The 24,603-nt window shown below is 40.9% G+C and overlaps 1 protein-coding gene across 1 annotated transcript in view; it reads left to right on the top strand.

Annotated features, from left to right (window-relative positions):
- Positions 1-24,603, top strand: part of LOC109933983 (calmodulin-binding transcription activator 1-like) — a 1,079,584-nt gene that overhangs the window by 1,029,025 nt on the left and 25,956 nt on the right. The gene's annotated exons all lie outside the window — the stretch shown is intronic.

Raw genomic sequence — 24,603 nt, 5'->3', positions numbered from 1 at the left:
TGCAGTATATTATAGAAAAGTAACAGATTCTCCCCAATTTACAAAATAATGAATGCTTGTCCCCTCCCCAACCTCCTCTTCTGCTTTTTTATTGATTTCAGATACTCACTTGTTGGGTAATAGTTCCCCCAATACCTCAAACTTTCAGCAACAGTTATAGAGATTGATCTTCCCTTGAGTCTCGGGCTGTAAATATTGTCAGGCTGTTTAACCGTAGAGACATCAGCATTGAGCTGGTGTCCTGCTTACACTCCAAACGTCACTCTTGTGCATTTTCCAGGAGAAGTCACAAATAGTGATCAGATGCAGTAACCCCAGCTGATGTTTGCAACCCTCCTGAATCTCTGGTGTCATATTCTCTGTTTGAGAGAACAACATTCACGGTCACAAATTTCATTTTAACAAAGATTTAACAAAGCTTTAATGGAGTCTTCTTACTGCTGCTGTATGTTCTATCTAACCCTACACCCTCAGGTCTTTGTAGTACTGAGTGTTCTTTTCAGTTTCTCATGTATGTATTACTCAACCCTGCACACACAACTGTCAATTATTATGACATCTGGCATAGAATAGAAATGGCACCAATGTACCCTCTATTTTTTTAAACTGTCTGTACAGCCTAAGTATGCAACTCCTTTAATATATTTTACACTGTGGCTTACGGGAACCAACGTGTGTGTGGTCTGCACAGGAATTTTCAAGTTGCCATATTGGATAGAACCTGAGACCTCAGTCTGTCAAGCTGTTCCTATACTGAGCATTGTCTATAACCGCTAGTGAAATTTCTGTCGGTTTTACTGTAATAAAGTACTGTATAACACCTCTTGAACCTGCTTATAACCCTTGCTGTCTGTCTTTACATGAGGACTGAAGGATAATTAGCTGCAGGTACAAGTTGTGCAAGAAATAGTGTAATCCAGTTTGTGCCATTGTTGCTAGTGGGACAGTGCTTAATAGTATTAGTATCCAATGCAGGTTCTTCCATTCGTACTAATGTTCCCAAAAGGAGTAAATAATCAATTTGCAACCGGAGCCTACCAAATCCTTGAAATTTCTTTGGAAGATTTTTGCACGTGTACTACTTTTTTTTAAACAGCAGTTGTAACTCTAAAAGGATTTAATTTACCCTCTGCACATTTTTTAAACACCTTGGTTTCTAAGTTTTACCTGAGGGTTCTACTCTTCATATTTTAACATGCTTGCTTATTTTCACTGAACAGGTGTTTGGATAGTGCAGCCAGGAATTTAACAAACTAAAACTGACACAGGGAGGAGACTAAACCCCTGATTTTTTTTTAAGCTGAATCATTTATTTATGCCATAGATCCATTTGTGGCACAAGCTGTTAGTGATTCCAAAACCACCCATAATTTGCCCCCCTCTCAGAGTCACCAGTTTAACACAACAGACAATGCCAGTTTAAACAAGTTTTGCCAGGGATTGAGTCACTTTTGTAGCCTTGTGGGTGCGTTATGCTTGGTCAAGGAGTAATAATTCAGAGGGCACCCCATGGGTACATGCAGTGTAACCCAGGCACATCTACTCATTCTCCCATGCGAATTCAACATGCTTACTGCATTTCAACACTGAGTCAGTATATACCAGTTTAACTAATTGATGATAACATAGTAGTAAGATCATTGGACTAGTAAAACACAGGCCCGGATAATGCTTTGTGGACATGGAGTCAAATCCCACCAAGGCAGCTGGTGGAGTTTAAATTCTGTTGATAAATAGTGAATTAAAGCTATTTTCATTAACAGTAATTGTCAATTGTTGAAAAGATCCATCTGGTTCACCAATGTCCTTTAGAGAAAAAAAAAACTTCCATCCTTACCCGGTCTGGCCTACATTTGACTCCAGAGCCAGGCAATTTGGTTGACTCTTAAATGACCTTGGCAATGGCCGAACCAGCCATTCAGTTCAAGGGCAATAAGGGATGGGCAAGAAATGCAGGCTTTGAGAACAACACCCACACCATAAAGAGGGGGAAAAAAGGCAATGTTGATGTGCACTTTGAAGATTGTACACAATAGCATTGTTAAAGTGCATTTATATAGCGTCTCTAACATAGTGAAACATCCTAAGGTACTTCACAGGAGTGCTGATAGACTGTGCTGGGTTACATAATCAAAGGATCAGGCCAGGGCTTTACAAAGACCTGATGCCAAACTGAAACTTTCCTCAACAATTGACCTCTGCTGTGCACAGGTTAGGCCAGTTACCTAAACAAAATACCTGACAATTTTGTTTAGTAGCAATGCCAGGTTACATACCATTCCATCTTACCAACTGGGAGAATTTCCACTATCAATTTGATGGTTTAGCTCGATCCAGATTGACTGCCAATACAACAAAGGCACTTCCTCCTTCCTGAACTATTGCTGACATAATTTTTTCCAAGCTGCATGGATGAGTGACTGCCCAGCAATTGGAAATGAGTCAGACGTACATAGCTCAAACAGACTACATAAGCAGCAGTCCCTTTAAGATTTGTAGTCATAGTTCAATCTTAAAGATGCCCTATAGTGCAAGAAACAGACCGCCCAGCATAGAGAAATTAGAGAAAACATTTGTCACTAATTCTTCCAACCCCATCAGTGAGGAAGAGATATTCCTTCCATCCCCTAAGTATTTTTCCTTTTCTGAATCAGTATGAGTAAGACACATTCTATTTCTATGAATTTACCACTCAAGTTGTCTCTGCTGCAACTTGTCACTTTCTTGTATTATATTGATATTGCTATGGTTATTGCATCTCTAAACATTCCTCGCTTTTCCCCCAGAACACCAGCTATGCTGCCCTGCACACATTTCTTCCTTAAATCAAAGAATGATTTTCTCTGGTACTGATAGGATGGGACCAGATCGGTTACCTGCTTCCTGCTAACAGTGTTCAGTTAAAATGACCCTCTCCATGACTCATCAGAGCATCCTCCACTCTAACCTTTTTTTTCATTAAATTGCCAGCTTCCTCAGTGTCCTCATTCTCCTAAAATCTACAAACTCAGGTTTGATGTCAGTTCAGTTTACTTCCCCTGACCTCTTCACAACAGACAAAGCCAAGGATTTAAAAGCAGCTACCAGTACACACAAATTTGCATCAGCTACTCGGACTAATTCACCTCAGGATGTATCTATTTACAGCACTTTAGTACAGGTCATTCCTGAGTAGTGGTCTTAAATGGAAAGGCCAGTTAAGTTTGACTCCATCTTAACAGCTAAACAGTACAGTCGTGTTCTGAACCCCAGGGCAGCTATAAGAAAGGCCATGGTTATTCAGCTAGTTCAATTTAACGCTTGATAAGCTCACATTTCATCCTTCTTTTACCTTTAATTGTAGGTTGCACCAAGGCCTTGGCCTCTCATAATACAAATGACCTGATTTTTTTAACCATTTATTTCCTGACCAGTAGCTTTCTGCCTTTCTGCAGGAACTGATTTTTTGATATAATATATTGCAGCTTTAAATGAGTGACAAAAAGATGGTTCAAATTCATTGGCTTGTTTGGATTTCTTTGACCTCAGTCACAAAAGAGTTGTGATGAAATGATACTGCTCAGAAATGAAGGGGCAACCCAATTTCCAATGATGTGCAGTCATATTAGTGTGTGAAATGTGAAATTATATGATCCTGTTATATGGGACCTGGTCTGTTGTTATGGATTTCTGGTCTTGTTGCATCTCTATACTCTCATTAACATTTTTAAGTCCCGCAATCAGGATGTTTCTCGAGTGCACATTGTGGGGACTGCTGTTACTGTGTAAGGTACTGGAAAGGATTGATTGCTTGCATCCAATGTGTGGTGACAACAAGAACAAGTTGTTCTGGATGCACTTATATGTAGCTTCACATTGAAAACTGTAACATCTCCTCTCCGATTGATATGACTAGTGTCATGTGGCATCTGAGGCCTTAATGCACTGAAATGCTCAACTTTGAGCTGGAGAAGTTAACCACCATGACAAACCAGACCAGGGTAGTAAGAAAACACACAAATTAAGTGCTGCTGGGGGCCTCAGGCTTATAATGAAAGCCGTGGTGGTGACACACAAATACTGGCAGTTTCCGGGGAACTGGCTCCTTTACTGCAAGAGACTAATTGGTTCAGCAATGGAAGTAGATTTAGAAGCATAAGTTTGAGATGTGTGAATTTGATGAAAAGTATGAAATTGAAACTACTTAAAAACTTGCATCAGGAGCCAGGTTCATCATTTGTGCCCCTCCAAATGAGATTACACAAATGCTAAGGTAGAAGTTCATTTTGGTTGGTGACACAGAATGGGTGATTTTAGATTAGACACCCCTTAAATGGAGCACCTAATATTTACTTCCATTTACTGCAATAGAACAGAATATCAGGCACTGTGTATAACAGGCAGCCGATACAATATCATCAGTTTGCACGATTGTCATAACACGTTCTTGCACATCATGCTTTTATTGAGATAATAATTAATGGTAAATATCTTGGGTACGCTAGTGGATCATCAAGTATGCAGGATCACATGAGATTCCCATAATCATGATCATTGGAGCTTTACAATTTGCTGCAGCTGGTGATTTACATCAGTGAGAAAAAAGGTTTTACCGTCCTGAGTGTATAGAAATAGAGAGAAATAGTTTTAAATTCTAGCTGAAGAGAACTTAGAGAGCAGAAAGCGCCAAACAGTAGTAGAGAGGTGAACTGTCGTTCTACACTCACGCATGAGAAAGAGTTGTGGATGTCACTATGAAGAACAATGGTGGTGTATAATTTTTAGTCTAGCATTGGCACCTCACATTTCATTAATTATACCTCATGTTCAACGTAAGCTCCTGAGAATTCAGGTTGATGCTGGCTTGTCCTGTTCCCAGGCCCAGGTGATTTTCTATCCATCAACAACCCAACCCTCACATTGGGTTACGTCCCCATAAGGTGAAACCGTACATTAAAAACGTTGAATCTGCCCTTCATATCATGTGTTGCTCAAATATGCTAATAGCTTTGGAAGGTAATTCAACCCATTGTATAGTGGGAAGTCTGAAATTCCGAAATCATAGGAACTTCCCATTTCTTGTTACTTACTAATTTTGCACTGTTATTTCTATTGTATATGATTTATATGTTTGAAGGTAGGGAGAGAATGTTAGGTCTTTTTCAGTTCTGGCAACATTGAAACAATAACAAGTCGGTAAATCCTTAATTATCAACACTGAACAATGGTAGTCACCAGCTAAGTGTCAATAAACCACAACATTATCCTTATTTGTCATCTGATGACACACCTCTGAGGCAGGTGGGACTTGAACTTGGACCTTCTGGCTCAGAGGTAGGGGCATTATCACTGTGTCACAGACTCAACCACATTATAGGTTGTGTAATCCATCGTGCTGAACATGCTATAAATTATTATTTGCACCCAATTCTTAAATTAATATTTTAACAGAAGACTTGTCTTATTTAATTTAAATGAGTCAATTTTGCTGTCAAAATGGCAGACAGAGGAATTTGCTAGAATGCAGTTGTGGTTGGTGCAATTTCCAGGCTGGGTTTGATGAAGAATTGTCAATGTAAAGTAAGATCTTGAGTTCACAGATAAACCCAGGAAACTATGGGTGAATTATCCCTGTGCATGTGATTGGATGTTACAGTTGACTGGCAATGAAAAATGCCTGACACAAAGTTAGACTGGCTGGAAGATTCCAAAGTACATAAGATTCCAACACAGAGGGAAAGATTGACACATATCAAATGTAAAATTGAATATCATTCTTATTTTGTCCCTTGTTGGCTCTTTCTGTTTTGCAATTCCACCTAGAATAATAGAATCCCTACAGTGTGGAAGCAAACCATTCAGTTAATCAAGTCCACACCGACCCTCCAAAAAGCATCCCACCCAGACCCACCCCTCATCCCTGTAACCCTGCATTTCCCATGGCTAATCCACCTAACCTACACAAACCTGGACACTGTGGGCAATTTAGCATGGCTAATCCACCTAACCTGCACATCTTTGGACTGTGGGAGGAAACCGAAGCACCTGGAGAAAACCCACACAGCCACGGGGAGAAGATGCAAACTCCATATAGACAGTCTCCTGTAAGGTGAAATCGAACCTAGGTCCATGGCACTGTGAGGCAGCAGTGCTAACCACTGAGCCACCGTGCTGCCATGCCACCTGTTCCATGTTCCCTCCTGGGAAGTTTGCAACACTTTTAACTTGCAAACCATCTCTTGTTCCATGCATCCAACAGCGTAAGAATGTAGAATCCCACTGTTTTCCTAAATTTTGCTTGTAATCAGTGACAATCAAAGGGAGGGTCACCTCTAGCTCCGATAACAACCCAGCCCCTTCCCCTGCCTTCATTGAACCAGAACTTCACATGCAGCAGGTGTCAGTTGACTCTGTTGATGGAAAAGGCTTCAAGATCATATCCAATTGTGTCCCTAGCAAATGTAACTGACTGCTCACTTCTCTGGAATTAGCAGAGAATCTGATTCCTAGTCTGCACTTGAGAAAGTTCCCCAGTGGAAGATTTGCATTGTGGAGCCACCCAATATAACTCGCCATATATATTTTTTGTTCCCCACCTCCAATCGCAATGTTGTGACCAGGAAAATGCAGACCACTCAGACCGGTGACCAATGGCCTGGTCAAAGAAGGAGAGGGTGCAAGGTCTAGAATTCCTGAATTAGAAATTCCACTGTATTATTAAGATATAAGCATTTAAAATGTTCATATTAAGTGACTTGTGCAGTGTTTTAATTGAGAGTGTTAACCCAATTGAGGTTAAAATAACAGTCAAAGTCACATCCAATGACCCTGTCAAGCACTCAGACCCCAGTATGACATGGTGAAACTTGAAAACTGCTGTATAAATGTATATAATATGGATTTTGTGTTATAGGACTAAACGCAAGGCTTCTGGGCCTCTCAGTCTTTCAGCCTTTGAATACATAAGAAATAGGAGCAGGAGTATACCATACAGCCTCTTGAACCTGCTTTACCATTGACACAGCAGATCCTCACCTTTCCTGTCCAATCCTGGTATCCCTTGATTTCCTTAATGTCCAAAAATCTATAGATTTGCACCTTGAATCTTCCCAAAGATTGAGCATCAACAGCCTTCTGAAGAAGATTTTCAATCCTCTGGATGAAGAAATGTCACATCATCTGTGCCTAAAATGGCCAACGTCTTATCTTCAGACTATGCCATCTAGCTCTAGACCTGCCTGAGAGGAAAAACAATCTCAGAATCAAGCCCTCTCAGAATCTTATGCATTTCAATGAGATGAGCTCTCAATCTGCTAAACTCCAGATAGTATAGAATAAAAACCAAAAGAACTGTGGATGCTGTAAATCAGAAACAAAAACAAAGTTGCTGGAAAAGCTCAGCAGGTCTGGCAGCATCTGTGAAGGAGAAAACAGAGTTAATGTTTCGGGTCCGGTTCTGAGGAAGGGTCACCAGACTCAAAACATTAACTCTGTTTTCTCCTTCACAGATGCTGCTAGACCTGCTGAGCTTTTCCAGCAACTTTGTTTTTGTTCCAGATAGTATAGGCCCATTCTACTCAGCCTGTCCTCACTGAACAACCCTTTTACCCCAAGACTCAAGTTCGTGCACTTTTGTTGCATTCCCTCTAAGTTTAATATATCCTCCCTTATTAAATACCAAAACTGTACATACTACTTAAGCTGTTATTTCACCAAAGCTCTGCACAATTTCAGAGATTCCTTTATTCTTGTACTTCAACTCTGATACAACAAAAGCCAAACTACCATTTACCTTCCCCATTGCTTGATGTTCCTGCATGCATGTTAACTTAGTGTGTTCTTGTACAAAGAACACTGAAATCCCTCTAAACACGAATGTTTCATGCTTTCTCACCATTTAAAAAACAATCTACTTTTCATATTTCCCCATATTATCCCCTATCTGCCATCTTAACACCCACTTAACTTATCTGTGTTCATTTATCGCTTAAAATTAATTTCATGTCAATTACTCATGATGTTAGCATCCAGATACTTGCATTCTGACAAAATTCATCTGGCTATTATTTTGATGCATGTTTTCAGTATCTTTATATTACGTGGGGACACAGGGTATCAAAGTAAATAAGTATTGTTAAATTTGTACAAGACGATAGATTTACCCACGATGTCCACATGTAGTTTTGGGCCCCCTTATAGAAAGAAAATAACATGGTAGAGTTTATGGTATAGATTCATCATAATGGACCAGGAATGGAGAACAAAATCTGTGAGAAGAGATTTGAGATACTGGAACTGGTTCCACTAAAGTAAAGAACATTGTGGAAATTTAATATATTTTTAATAATGTCATGAAATGTGTCAATTTAATGGATAGGAAAGGAGATTTCCTGTGGTTGAGAGTAGCAATGAGATGTCATCAATTTAAACTTGTGATGAAGAGTGAAAAGGTTGTTGAAACACAGATGTTTTGCCATGGGGAATGGTTGAGGCAAAGGCCTGGCATTTTCAAGGCAAAGTTGGATAGTATTTGAGATAGAGAATAATATAGGAGGGATTAGTGCTCAAGTGAAGACCTGCCATATAAATTAGGCACCAAGTGGCCTCCTTCTTATGTCTATGATGAAGTACATACTTCTGATAAAAGATGGATACATTTTATGCAGTTATGTTGAACATGTTAATTCCGTACAGAGTAATTCCAAGGCCAAAAGGCTAAAACACTCAAGAACTTTTGTTGTTTAAGTTTACTCAGCTGGTCTAATTTATGACAATTAAACAACCGCACAAGGTCAAAGTTGGATGATAAATCTGTCTCATTTGATCATTTCATTAGCAATAAACCTTTTGTGTGTGCTGTATCCAGAATGTGATTGAAGTTTTCATTTGGCTCTTGATGCTCATAAGTTCATCCCTCCCATCTTTAAAAATCTCCTTCCCCCACTTTCATTTGTGCACTGTTGTTTTATTCTGCAATCCCTTAGCTACAATTACATTAAGGTAAATGAGGGGAAGCTAGATAAGAACATGAGGGGTAAGCAGTAGAAGGATATGTAGATAGGGTGAAATGAAGAAAGATAGGAAGAGGCTGAAATGCCAAAATAGACCTGTTGGGCCAAATGGCTTGTTTCTGTGCTGTAAATCCTATGTAAATCTCTAGTGCAATCCACTGAAATCAGCCCAAGAGTAACTCAAGGTGGCTGACATAGCAACTTGCATCCCTGTTTCTTGTAAGGATGTTTTGCATTTCAAAAAATATTGTACAGATGTCTTTTATTATTTTGGTGGTCTTAAACTTATGACCTGTACTAATTAAAGTGTATTTCTATATCCAAAAAGAGCAAATAACAGTACAGCACAGAAACAGGCCATTTGGCCCACCAAGATTGCATTGACACATGATGCCTTTCTAAACTAAAAACCTTTGCCTCTATGCAGTCCATATCCCTCTATTCTCTGCCTATTCATATATCTGCCAAGATGCCTCTTAAACGTTGCTTTTGTATCTGCCTCCACCACCACCTCTGGCAGCACATTCCAGTACTTACCACCCTCTGTGTAAAAAAACTTGCCTCTCACATCTCCTTTAAACTTGCCCCTTTTACCTTAAAAACTTATGTGCCCTAGTAATTGACATTTCTACCCTGGGCAAAAAAATCTAGCTATCCATTCTATCCATGCTTCTCATAATTTTGTAAACTTTTATCAGGCCGTGCTTCATCCTGCAATGTTCAAGTGAAAACAGACCAAATTTTTCCATCTTTCCTCATGGATAATATTCTCCAAAAATAACAACCTGGTAAACCATTTCTGTACCCTTTTCAAAGCCTCCACATCCTTCTTGAGATAACAAAGTTTGGAGCTGGAGGAACACAGCAGGCCAGGCAGCATCAGAGGAGCAGGAAAGTTAACATTTCAGGTCGGGACCCTTCTTCAGAAATGAGGAGGGGAAAGGGAACTTGGAAATAAATAGAAAGAGGAGGGGTGGGGCTGGGGAAGGTAGGTGGGATGGTGATAGGTAAGTACAGGTAGACAGTGGTGGGGATTGGTCAGTGAGGTGGGAGAGGCGGATAGGTGGAAGAGAATATGGACAGGTTGTGTCAGGTCAAGGAGGCAGAGATGAGAGGGAGGGTTGGTCATGGGATGAGGCCGGGGATGGGGAGATTTTGAAACTGGTAAAGTCCACGTTTAGACCATCGGGCTGTAGGCTCCTGAGGTGGAATATGAGGTGCTGCTCCTCCAGTTTGTGGGTGGCGTCATTGTGACACTGAAGGAGGCCCAGGATGGACATGTCACCCAGGGAGTGGGAGGGGGAGTTTGGCAAAACCAGCACTGTACACAGAATTCCAAATGTGGCCTAGCTAAAGTTCTATACAGCTGCAACCTGACCTGCCAATTATGCCCTGACTGATGAAGACAAGCATGTTTTCTGCCTTGTTGACCACTTTAAACACTTGTGTTGCCACTTTTGGGGAACTTTGGACCTGTACACCTAGAACATTGATGCTCCAAAGGGTTCTCCTACTTAATATATACTTGCCTTCTGTGTTAGGACTCCCAACATGCATCACCTTGCATTTGTCCAGATTGAACTCCATTGCCATTTCTCCGCATTGCCCCTATGCCCTTTCACCTCAGCAATCTGCTACAGGAGCTGCAATTGGCTTGGAAAGCATAAAATAGGTTTTAGTGAATTAGTAGAAGGTTTTAAACAAAAGCCTATTTTATACCCAATTTTAAAAAAAGGACATTGATGCATTTTGTACTTATGGCAAAACCCAATTCACCATCCCCTGAGTTTTAAATTACTACATATAATGATTGTCTATTCATTATCACTGTTAAATTTCAGTGCTGACTGTTTTGCCATATCATTTTATATTCATTTCCTTTCTCTTTGCTGATCCCCCATACAGAATATGTTTGTGCACTGTTCCACTGCAAGATCAAGGAGAAAGCCTGAACTTCTAAATCAGCATGTGAGGGCGAGAATAATAATAATTGCTTCAGGATGGTTCAGTATTCAATGGAATAGTTTTGAGCTGTTCAGAGACCCCAGCTGACGGTGTATTTAGTGTATTTTGGAAACGAAAAACTTTGCGGATAACCAAATTATATCCAACTCATAAAATCAATCTGTGGAATAGGAAGAAATCAGCCTGCTCTATCCCTATACAAACCTAGGTAGTAGAGAAACATTAGGAACAAATGCAGTTAATTTGCAGGTCAACTCCACATCCCTCGATACCCTTACTTGACAAAAATCCATTAATCTTAAACTTGAAGTTCATTGTCTCCCAGCATTCACAGTCATTTGGAAAGCAGAGTTCTAGATTCTGCTCCTCATTGTGTGAAAACATGCTTCTAATTTTGATCCATAACGATTAAGCACTAACTTAATGATTATAAAACCTTCTTTGAAACTGCAGAAATAAACAAGCATGGGCCTGGTAGTGATTAAGGCTGAGATGCTAGAAAGAACGCTATTACATCTCAGAAACATATGAGAACACAACAATGACCTTTCATCCAAACTGTTGCTGTCCAACTGGCAAAGACTTAATGGTCACAACTCTGAAATGTCTCTGAAATGTCCATCTTCTTCCTCAACTGAGGATTTCCCACCTCCGTTGTCGACAGGGCCCTCAATCCGACCCATGTCCCGCACTTCCGCCCTCTTCCCTCCCGCAACAACGATAGGGTTCCCCTTATCCTCACCTACCATCCCACCAGCATCCACATCCAGAAGATCATCAGATGCCATTTCCACCACCTCCAGCGAGATGCCACCATCAGACACATATTCCCCTCCCTCCCTTGTCCGCCTTCCGTGGGGACCGTTCACTCCGGGACACCCTGGTCCACACCTTCTTGACCGCCAACACATCCCCACAGCCCTACGGCACCTTCCCCTGTAACTGGCGAAGGTGCAACACCTGCCCATTTACCTCCTCCCTCCCCAGTATCCAAGGGCCCAAACATATCTTCCAGGTGAAGCAACACTTCACCTGCACTTCCCAGAATCTGGTCTACTGCATTCGCTGCTCACAATGTGGTCTCCTTTACATTGGGGAAACGAAGCGTAGACTTGGTGACAGCTTTGCAGAACATCTACGTTCTACTCACAAAAAAGACCCTGAACTACCTGTTGCCTGCCACTTCAACGCACCACCCTGCTCCCTGGCCAACATCTCTGTCTCTGGCTTGCTGCAGTGTTCCAGTGAAGCTCAGCGCAAACTGGAAGAACAACACCTCATTTTCCGCTTGGGACCCTACAGCCCTCCGGACTCAACATTGAGTTCAATAATTTTAGGGCCTAAACTTTCCCATGTCCCAGCCCCCTACCCCATACACCAGGCCTTGTCACCACATATCCTGCCATTACACACCCGCTGTTGTTAGTCACTAACAGTCCCCATTAACAACTACTCACCCTCCCAGCCTGATCATTAGCAACTCCTTTGTGTGTCCAACTGTCTTTCTCTCTCTTTGGGCTCTATCCTATCGTTTACTTCCTACCCCACCCACCTCACCTCCCTATTTTCTGCATATAAACTGATGTTTTCCCAGCCACTATCAGTTCTGAGGAAGGGTCACCGGACCCGAAACAGTAACTTTGTTTTTTCCTTCACAGATGCTGCCAGACCTGCTGAGCTTTTCCAGCAATTTTGTTTTTGTCCCTGATTTACAGTATCTGCAGTTCTTTTGGTTTTTGTTAAGACTCAGTGGTCATCAGATAGACTGCATAATATTGGTCTCACATGCAACTTCCCAATTTGAGTGTGGTTTCAGGTAAATTTCAAGGATCACTTCAGTCCTGTTGTCCACTTCTTAATGAACTGCTGCTAATAGAGACAGAGATTCTTGCAAAAAGAGGTTGAGAATACAGCTTGAATGACAATGGATTATGGTAGATAAAGTGCTTTAAGAAGGCATATGAGATGCTTGTCTTTATTAGCTGTGGCATATAAGACAAGAATAAGGGGGATTATCCTGGTTATGCCAACTCTGGAATACTGGATGCAGCTCTAGTCATCACATTATGGAAGGATGTAATTACACAATACTGCGTGTAGATGCAATTTACTAGGAAGCTGCCTAGGCTGGAGGGTCTGAGCAATGAGGAAAGATTAGATAGGCTGGAGTTGTTTTTATTGGAGCAGCAAAGGTTGAGATGGGGACCTGAAAGAGGTGTAGAAGATTATGAGGAGCATAGATAAGGCAGATAGGAAGGCATTTTCCCCACTAGTGGAGAGGTCAATAACCAGGGAGCATAGATTTAAGGTGTGATGTAGAAGGCGAACAGGAGAATTAAGGAAAATTATTGATGGTGGGAGTTTGGAACTTGCTACCTGAAAGGACGGTTGAATCAGAAACTTTTGTAACATTTAGATAGTATTTAGATATTCACTTATAATGCCATAGCCTCCAGGGCTGTGGGCCAAAAGTTTGAAAATGGAATTACTGTAGTCAGATCTTTGTTGATCAGTGTAGACGTGATGGGTGAATGACCTCCTTCTGTACTGCAAATGTCTATCAGATACCTAAAGCAAAGTGTAGGAAAAAATATAAGGATCTCACACCAAGGCCCCAGCCCTCATAATATCCAGACTACACTGTAGTGAACAGCCAATTAAACATTTTAATGTCAGTTTTGGTAATACTAGTGAAAGGCAACCCAATCAGGTTGAGTAGTCAGTGCACTCCTATTACCACCACATCTTGGAAACCATTTTGAGGTGCATGAAATGGGAAATCCCAGTTCTTCCAACTTCTCCAACTTATGGCTTGCATCCTAGGATCCTAACAGAGATGGCTACAGAGATAGTGGATGCCTGGAGAAGTACCAGAGGATTGGAAAACTGCTAATGTGACACCTTGAATCAGAAAGGGAGGGAGGTAAAAAGCGGGTAACAATGGGTCAGTTAGCCTAACATCTATTGTTTGGAAAGATATTGGAATCAATCATTAAAGAACTAAAAGCAGAATATTTGGAAAAATCATAATGTAATCAAACAGAGTCAACATAGTTTCATGAAAGGGAAATTTCCCTGACTAATTTATTTGAGATTTTCAAGGAAATATCTGGAGTTAATAGAGGGGAATCAGAAGATATGTTGTATTTGGACTTCCAGAACAAGAGTCTAACCATCATTCCTTGACAATCAATGACTTTACTCCACTGACTGCCCCACTATTAACATTCTGAGGCTTTGCCGTTGACCAAAAACTGAATTGGACTAGCTATATAAATACTGTGCTACAAGACCAGGTCAGAGGCTAAGAATCCTGCAGCGAGTAACTCAACTCCTGACTCCCAAAAGCCTGTCAACCATACAAGGTACAAATTAGGAGCATGATGGAGTATTTCTCACTTGCCTGGATGAGTGCAGTTCCAACAACACTCAAGAAGCTTGACACTATCTAGGACAAAGCAACCCACTTGATTGGCATCACATCCTCAAACGTAGACTCCCTCCATTACTGACAGACAGCAGCAGAAGAAGTGTCAACCATCTCCAATATGTCAAACTTCATCACAGCACCTTCGAAACACGAGCACTACCATTTAGAAGGATAAGGGCAGCAGATACGTGGAAACACCACCACCTCCTATCAGCTGACCAGTCTAACATGGAAATATATTGCTGTGCCTTCATTGTCACTGGGCCAAAATCCTGGAACTCCCTCCGTGACCATACTGTGGGTGAATCTACACCAGATGACCATAAGGTATAGGAGCAGAAGGAGGCCATTTAACCTCTGCCTCACCAGTTAATGAGGTTATGACTGATCTGATAATCCTCAACGCCATTTTCCTGCCTTTTCCCCATACCCTTTGTTTCCCTTACAGATTAAAAATCTGTCTATCTTGGCCTTGAATATTCCCAACAAGCCAGCACAATAGCTCTCTGCAATAAAGAATTCCACAGATTTGCTACCTTTTGAATAAAATAAATTCTCCTCATTTCTATCTTGAATGAGTAAGCCCTTGCATTAAGATTATGTCTTGGGACCTGGATTCACCCACGAGGAAACAACCTGTCCACATCTATCCTGTCAAGCCCCTGAGATTCTCATTCATTTCAGTAAGTTGTCTGTCATTCTTTTAAACTGCAATGATTACAGGCCCAATCTACTCAACCTCTCCTCATAAGAAAATCCCTCTATACGTGGGATTGACCGAGAGAACTTTCTCTGAACTGTCTCCAACACCAAAATATCTGAGATAAGGGGACCAATACTCTTCATAGAATTTAAGGTGCGGTCTTTCATAGTTTTAGCAAGACTTCCCTATTTTAAACTCCCTTTGAAGTAAAGATCAACATTCCATTTACATTCCTTATTACCTGCTGAACTTGAATACTAGCCTTCTGTGATTCATTCATGAGGAACCCCTCCTCTCCCTGCAATCATTCTGTGCTTCAGCTTTCTGCAGGATTCCTTCATTTAAATAATATTCAGCTCTTCCATTCTTCCTGCCAAAATGCATAACTTCACATTTCCCACATTAAATGCCCATCCGTCAAGTTTTTGCCCATTCACGTTTTAATCTATGTAGATTCTTTGTGTCTTCCCATCTATTTTTGTGAGACCCACAAATGTGGCAATAGTAGATTTATTTCTTTCATTCAAGTCGTTAACGTATATTGTAAATAATTGTAACCCCACCACTGATCCATGTAGTATTCCACAAATTACAGGTCCCATCCTGAAAATGCCCCCATTATCTCAATTTTCTTCTGTTAGTCAATCCTCTATTCCATGCTAATGTACTAATATACAACACCATTAGCTGTTACCTTATTATGTGCAGTACGTAACCAAATGCCTTTTGGAAATGCAAATATATTACAGCTCCTTATTCCACTTCATCAATCCTGCTTGTTACGTCCTCCGAGAATTGTAATAAATTTGTCAGGTACGATCTGAAGCCACGTTAACTCTGCTTGATCAGATTATGCATTTCCAAATGGTCTGCTATTCTATCCTTTATAATAGACTCAATTTTCCCAATGACATGTGTTAAGCTAATTGGCCTATAGTTAGCTGTTTTGCCTCCCTCCCTTTTTGAATAAGGGTGTTAATTTGGCAATTTTCCAATCATCTGGGGCATTTAGGGTGGGCAATAAATGCTGGCCCAGTCAGCAAAAACCCTCATCCACTGAATAAATTTTTAAAAATTATTTCCCTTCAGATATTTAGTCTTTATAACTTAACTGAGTTTTCTCATGGTTAGCGAGTCCACTCGAAGGTGATGATCCTGAGCTTAGTTGGTAATACTTTCAATTCTGCATTCTTTGTTCAAATCCCATTTCAACACTGGAATATTGAACTGGGCTGGTACTCTGTTCCAAGCTGCATTTGTGCAAGTGTAAATCTGAAGTGTGGCCCAGTTTGGAATCAGGTGAAATAGACACAAGTGAGAGAGGAAGCTGAAAATCTCAGGAATTCAAGAAGTGTAAAGGAAGGAGTAGGTGTGACTAGGAATGGAAAGATCAGCAGACTGCTCTTTCACATCTGGACTTATGAAGAGCCCCTCTGGGGCCCATATGATTTTTAATAAATTTAACCTCCACACTAACTCAGTATTTGGTGAGAGCTTGATCCTATTGTGTGGGAACTAGACCACAGTGTTGGAATACCTTGTTCGTACTACGTAGTCTTAGAATTATCTACGTGCCAGTTCAGTTTTGGAATGCATTTTGGAATAGAAATCTTAAGAATGAAGCCATGAATAGGTTCATTCCTCAACCTCTCTAACATCTTTTTGCTTTGTCTGTCGCCTGGAAATTGCCGTGATTGATGCATTCGAGTCAAATTTCTTTCTCCGCTAATTGAACACAGGTATTAATCCATTTTGAACAGACACGTTGACACTTCCATTAAATGGCAAGAGCTTTGATACAACTCTGTTAAAGGCCTTGATGCTATAGCTCACTCAATTTGCAGTCCTTCATGTCTCCAATTTAAAAATGACACTTTATTTGCTTTGGCTTGTACTGATAAATTTAGAAGTCTATCTGACTGGGACGGGTTTCTGAGCCTGACAGTCTGCTCTGGCTGAACCAACAATTGGTAGCTAACAGCTCATTAGCCTCAGTGGCCTTGACTGTTTAAATGTGCATATCCTTACTCTTTTGAGACCAGTTCCTTAACAGATGCAATGTCACCTACAATTGACCTCCAAAGAAAAGTGTTCCAAAAAATTTCAATAACAACTTATCTTCAAGCAACATTAAAACAGGGAATTATGCATGGGCCTGTGTGGAACTAGGGTTTGAGATGCCGTAACAGCTGTAATGAAAGTCACTCTGACCACCTGTTAAAGTCCAAATGAAATAAATTTGGATAATCTCAAGTTTAGAAAATGCCTGTATTTTAAATAAATATTTTCTTATGAATAAATGTCACCAGCCAGATGTGATATTGGCAACAGGTTCATTCGAAATCCCTCTGCCACTGTTTTGATGAAAGACTAATACAATGGCTTAATGCTTTCACTAAAAACATATTACTGTTACAGCACAATTTCAGACCTCATTTATTTAGGCATCTTTCAAATTCAGAATGAACAGGAAATCGAATAGCCCACACACATTCACCACAGAGAATTACTGGCCAACTGAGCTTGCTCATCTGGAAGTAAATCCTTTACTCTGAAAGTTTGACTATTCTGCGTCCACTTTTAGCACTGATCTTGATCATCTCTGATTCTGGTCGTGACTTGCAGAACAGGCACTGGAAATGCAAGGAACTTAAACTATCCAATTGTCAGTTCTTTGTGCCGAGTCTTTGCCCAGTGTGAGATTAAGCATGAATGAATGAAATTAAGCAGTTTGGGATGAAAAAGAATTTTAAAAATCCAGCACACAGTTAATGTTCTATGGCCTTTACCTGTACCCAGTGTGAAATCAGACACAATAAAAGATCAAACAAAAACGAGTTCCTCTAAAACACTTTACTATGGCTATCCACAGCGCACTGGGAGGAAAGAGAACCACATTTGCTGGAGTCTTAGAGCTGAACCCTTACATACGCGGAGGGAGGTAATCTATTACAACTTTCCATCTCAAAAACTGTACTGTCATTCTGTCACTTTGTTGTAATTATTCCATCAATGCTGAAAAGAAAAACATTTCTGGTTTTATTGTCATTAGATATCTTGTTGTAACATATATATTGCAGATTGACTCAGTCTGAAGGTGAGCCTCATCTCTGTAGACCAGTGGTTTTCAAATATCGCTCTTAGGAGTCTCTCTGCAAATACTGTTGCATTTCTAGACAACTCCTGCAAAATACTAACACGCCCATCAGAATATTGACAAATGCCCAACAACACTCCTGTTAATACTGTATTGTCACATACTTTCAGGCATCCCTTACAAATCCTGACATACTCCCAGGACTCCCCTTCTAATATTGAAACATGCCTGAGAATCCCGTACAAATATTTACACACTCCCAAGGATCCCAACAAATACTGATATACTTACGGAAATCTCTTGCTAATACTGACACACTTCCAAAAGATGGCGTCAGCCATTTAAGGAAACTTTATCGTGGATGGAAGAAAGGATTTTTTTAACATTTGTACATAACTCCAGAAAAGTGCGAATAACTCAATAAATACAAAAAATGAAATAAATCCATTGACCTGAAGAGAGCCCTGTCTGGGAACCTCAGTTTGAAAACCAATGGTCTACCAGGTCGCCACATAAAGCAAACACCTGTTAAGATAATGTTTCATATCCAAGTCTACAGGAATGCTCAGAAATAAAAAAACAGAGCATGAGTACATGTAACACTGGCCATGGTATGTTCTTCCAGGGAACTGCATGCTATTTATATTGAAAATTGCACTGTTTGTAGGGGAATTCATGATTTTATGCCATTATTGAATTGAAAAGCAAAACACGTAGACAAGTAAGTTTTTCTGTCAGCTGCACAGCTGCCCTTATTTGAACTCTAAATGTCTAAGAATGACGATGGGCCATTCTACTGCGGTTCAGCTCCACAACTGCTTTCGCACCAGTCCTCCTTTTCCCTGCTGAATGAGAAGTCTATCCAACTCCTCTTTGAATGCGTCAGACTTCTCTGTTGTGCTGGGCTGAGAATGCACAATGTTACCACTGCACATGGACAAGAATCGGCAGTGACACTTGCACAAACTCCTCTGTTCCTGAAGCCATAGATGATGCAATTTCTTGGTAACTTGTCACACTCTAGTACCTTAGTTGGCAACCTTTGTAGATGGGCCGAGACAATGAATGTTGATGGGCGACCCAGTTGCATATACCCCTAGACATTCAGTGATCTCATATTCCTGAAAAGCTGTATCCAAAACAATGCTTCTTCAGTCCTTTGTAGGGAAATAATCAAACTGGAAATCTTTTTCACCTTGCTGCCTGGTGATTGTTTGGCTCTACTCCATATGTTGTTGCACACGAAAAAGGCCAACTTTGATCCCTGAATGTAATTCATATCTTTAAAATGCTTCACTGCCACGGCTCAAGTGAAACAATCAGCCATCTGTTCCTGCAACCCAAGGCTGATAAGTGAGCACGTGTGAACATTAATTAAGGTCAGAATTGGGGTGAACTGTGGTGCTCCCATTGTCAAACAGCTTGCTGATAGTGCCACTTGAGGAACAGCCAATCAGACCTGGCAGTACCTCTGACCAAAATTAACCTGGAGGGGCCTGTAATTTAAAAAACATCCTCAAAGTCTTTGTTTTTATTTTCTTTGATTGTGAGGATCCTGATCTGGTTGACTCTGTATGTGTGTGTCTGCACAGTTTGTGAATTGATGTGTGAAATCTTTGTGAAGTTCCTCCTGCTTCAGAGGTGTATAGTAACATCTCTGAACAGGGTGATTAGAAAATATTCAAAATCCATATGAGTAAAATTTTGTCCATTATTAGATTTGATGCACAGATAAAAAAAAACGATTGAACTTCAGAAAGTTATGATGGGAGCTGTAAAATTTTAATGGAAATTAGATGGAACACCATCACCTTGGAAACTTCTGTCTACCAAACACATTCCTTTATTCCTTCGGAAACTATATCAAATATACAAGTTTCTCTAAGCTGCCAATCAGGCCCCAGTCCCCAAAACAAACGTAGGAAATTGCAGTATTGTAATAGTGTCTGTATTTCTCCAATTCATTCACCAGCCCAACCACAATTAGATTGGAGTGCCCTCTGCTATTCACTATCTTAGTCTTGTGTGGCCAGCCTGACTGAGAAGGGCAAATTCCACAGAGCAAGAATACCAGGAAGCTTGGAAAGAGGAAGAGAGAATATGATCTGAATCAGAAAGTGGAGATTATACAATGCCAAGCTTGGGTTTTTAAAAGCCTGTCGATTATGCGGATAGTGTAGGGAGGGGTTGATGATTACAAAAAACAGAGTTCCACAGCTTTGAGAGTTGGAGACTTGCAGCCAATTAGTCATTAAGGCGTCAATTAGTGCTGAGTTTACAGAATTGCTGGCATTTTCCTACAGCAGGATGACCTCCCACCCCCACCCCACAACATTTTACTGAGGCTGCCAGCTGATTAGAAATAGCTTCCTGTAGTTGGATGTGTGTGGGGTGGGGGCTACTGGAACCAGAGACTCGATGCCTTGTGGATGAAAAGTCACAACTGGACCAGGGATGCCCTAGGACTGATCCTTTGTCCTGTGCAGGTTAGCAGGTCCTTGCTCAGGGCAGTGCTTTCAGCCTCAGCAGCCCTGATGCCTCACTTCCCCAACACCATACCCACTCCCCTGCCTCATCTTCTGGGGTGAAGAATTGCACTTTGAGATCAGGCTCAGCTGTGATGGCTTCTACATCAAATAGCTCAATGACTAGGCTCACACATGTAGAATGGCTACACGTAGATTTGGGACCACAGATGGGCTTCAATAATCACAGGTCAGGAGACTACTGAAGAAATTAGTACTGAGTTTAAAAAAAAAGAATATTCTAAGCTTTGATAAATCACTCAAAGTAAAGTTCTTGACAGTAATCAGCCCAAACATTTGTCTTTTGCTATTGAGCCTCCATCTCTGGTGCTTGATGTTCCATTCTCACATCCTCCACCCTTTAATAGACGGCAATTTGTAATCCCAAAGATGGTGGCAGAATTCAATTGATTTCAAGTGTAGGCAGGGGGCAGGGTAGAAAATCTGAGAGAAGTTCAAAGTGTGTTCAGTCTTGTTAGGAGTGAGTGTGTCTCAGATTCCAGCCTACTCCAAGAATCTCTGCTGTTGCAAGCAATCAGCAAGGAGTGGCCTAATGTTTTACTCCAATCAAAGAGAGGCATGGTAGGACATTCATTGTACAGCCCAGAATGTTTTAACTCCCTGCTGATTTCAAATGGACATCAGGTCACCAGAGGTACCTCTGCTGCATAACAACAATAAGACCATAAAGCATAGGAACAGAAGTAGGCTATTTGGTCTATTGAGTCTGCTCTGCCATTTAGTAAAATTGTGGTTAATCTGATAATCCTCAATTCTAGTTTCCTGCCTTTTTCCCATACTCCTTGATTCCCTTATTGATTAGAAATTAGTCTGTCACTGTCTTGAATATTCGAAATGACCCGGCATGAACAGTTCCCTGTGATAAAGCATTTCATAGATTCTGTACTCTCTGAGAGAAGAAATTCTTCCTCTCTGCCTTAAATAAGTGACTCCTTACTCTGAGATTATTTCATCTGGCTGTAGACACTCCTAAAAGGGATCAGAACCTCTCCACATGTACCCCATTAAGCCCCTTGAGAATCTGATTTGTTTCAAGAAGGTCACCTCTCATTCTTCTAAACTCCAATGAGCTCAGGGTCAACCTTACTCAACTTCTATTCATAGGTAAATCCCTCCATTCCTGCAATCAAATTGGTGAACCTTCTCTGGACTGTCTTCAGCATCAGTATATCTTTCCTTCGGTAACCAGACCAGAACTCTTCACAGTATTCTCAGTGTAATTTAACCAATGTCTTGTACAGGTTGAGTAAAATTTCCCGATTTTTATACTCCATTCCCTTTGCCTTCCCTATTACATGCTGAATTTGGATGCAGACTGTTTTGTGTGAGGACCCCAAATGTATTTCTGCTGCAGCTTTCTGCAGTCATTCTCCATTTAAGTAATATTCAGTTCTTCTGTTCTTCTTGCCAAAGTTCATAACCTCACATTTTCTCCACATTATATTCCATCTGTCAAGCTTTTGCTCACGGAACCAATCAGAATCAACTCTGAATGGCCCAGGATCCACTTCTAGAATCCAGCAGAGATTCATTCTGTTAATGTTGATCATTTTAAGGCTGGCATTTATTACCCACTGCCTTGGTGGTGTGACACAAATGAGAGGCTTATTCAGCCATTTCAGAGTCTAATTAAGAATTAACCACATTCAAAATGGACTGGAGTCATAAAAAGGAACAGACTTCCTTCCCTAAAGTTCCCTAAGGAACCAACTGGGATTTTTATAGAGATGTCTTTGCAGTCACTTTTATCTACACGTTACTTTATAAAACTCAATTCAAATTCACAAATTGCCGTGCTGGGTTTTAAGTTCTCTTTTTCTGGCTTACTCACCCAGCATTCCAGTTTACTTGTCCAATAATGTAACTGTGACACCATTATAATCCTAATGCGACTGTAACCCTAAATCAGATTTGAAGCCACAGGCCCATAACAATTTGCTTCATAAGGTAATATGAATCTTTTTTTGAGGAGCTGCTTGCTGCCTTGTAGTCTCAGGAGAGTTGAACTGATAAATTAGCTCTTTCAAAGAGATGGCATAGGGCACGTTAATCTGAATGGCCTCCTTCTATGCTGTATCAAATTGTTCTATGATTTCAGTCATTCCCAGCTGTTGTTACCCTTTAATGAGTGATGTTACAATCACTCCTTGTTATTGTGCCCTTGGTGTACTTGTTGACACTAATGTCTGTAACTTGACTTTACTCTCTTTTGTTCCCTCTCCCTCCCTTCAGAGTGAAAGAATTGAGAAAGGCCAAGGAACCTGAAGATTTACAGAAGCACCCCATAGCAATGTAACATTGCTTCCTGACTGTTTTCTTTACGTTTATATCAGAGACATTTACAAAAGATCACTAGAGATTTGGGAAGATTAGCAACACTCTCATCGCAACAAGGCTCTAGAAACTTTTTTTCTCTCGACCACATCGGCACTTTTATGGAACTTTTTTTAAAGAAAACAAAACAAGGCGCCATAGAACTTGCAATTTATTGTTTTAAGAACTTGAAACTAACTTGTAGAATGAAATAACCTCTTTACCAGCCTGGTGCATAGTACTGTAAACTTGTGTAAAGGTTTGCAACACAAAAAAAAGGGGTTTATTGTCAGGAATAAGCAAATGTATGTAGAGAAATCAAACAAAGAGTGAAGAAAAGCAGGTGAGTGAACTGAGGGGAGTATTAGAATGACAGAGAAGGCGATGCACAGCTTATGTGGACGAATAGCCTGAGCCAGGAAGTGATAGGTATCGCATGTGCCACTTGTTGGACGTGGTCATATCCACACTCTGGTGATAGGAACTGGTCCAGTAAAAGGCATACAGTTTCTTTCTTTGACCTACCTCCCTACTTTCATTAAGAGCTGCTTATCAGTCAACACTGCTGCAACAATATTACTGATAGTCCAGACTCGGGTTTTAGGAAAAAGGAGACAGAAGGGGACAAAGGCCCTTGTTCAAGATGTTTAATGCCAGTTGCCAAAATATGGGGGGATACCAGCAAGCTGTGTTATAATTACTCTCTTAAGTAGATTTCGTGTTCATTTCTGGGTAAGTTGGTCATTTTCCTGCCACCGCCCCCACCCCACCCCAAACCCAGGCCTGTCTTCTTCATCTCCTGAATTGGACACCCCATATCAGTGAGATTGCAGTCCTAATAACCTTTGAAGGCCCAACTGTAGCTTACTGGGGCCAGAAGTACAGAGCAATATGAGGCTATGACTTTTTTTAGTACATTTGGGCAATGCTGTGGATTCTTACTGGATGTATTTTATTGCGAGATTTTGATGAACACCATCAGTATTCCAAAATCCGTCAGTATTTCAATTGTTGATCAAATATACTTGGTTGGAGAAAATCAGACACTGCAGAGACTCATGGTCTCTGGTTTCCAGAACCTCACCATTTAAAAGGAACCTGTTCCTGAGCAATAAGACAGAACACTGGGCAGAATCAAGGTGCTAGGGAATGTTTGAGTATGCTGGAGCTTGTTTGATGAGCATGTTTGCAACTTTAAGCTAGTGTCAGTCTAATAGGCTTGAATTTTTGGACTGCAGTGAGGCTAAGACAGGAGGTGGCAGAGTCTTGGAAAGACTGCTCCTGGCTGCATGTCAGTTTCCCAGTGCCAAGCCATTGTAATGAAAGCAGAATTGGGACTAGCAGGGCTACATACACTTCCCACGTGCGGATAGTCAGCTAGGCCCAATTAAGAGGCTTATATCCAATTAAAGGAGGCAAATTTGGAAATTTCCAGTTTCCTGCACTGGCTGGGGCCAGGAGGTGGGCAGCAAGTGGCAGATTTGGGGGTCTGCGCTCCAGGCAAGCCAAGAGCACTCCCTGTCTCATGCAGCCTTGTAGAGGGGATTACCCCACCCAGC

The sequence above is a fragment of the Rhincodon typus genome, chromosome 31 (assembly GCF_021869965.1).
Source record: "Rhincodon typus isolate 14 chromosome 31, sRhiTyp1.1, whole genome shotgun sequence".
NCBI lineage: Eukaryota > Metazoa > Chordata > Chondrichthyes > Orectolobiformes > Rhincodontidae > Rhincodon > Rhincodon typus.
The sequence above is the reverse complement of the archived record's forward strand: the minus strand, read 5'-3'. Positions and strand labels throughout refer to the sequence as shown.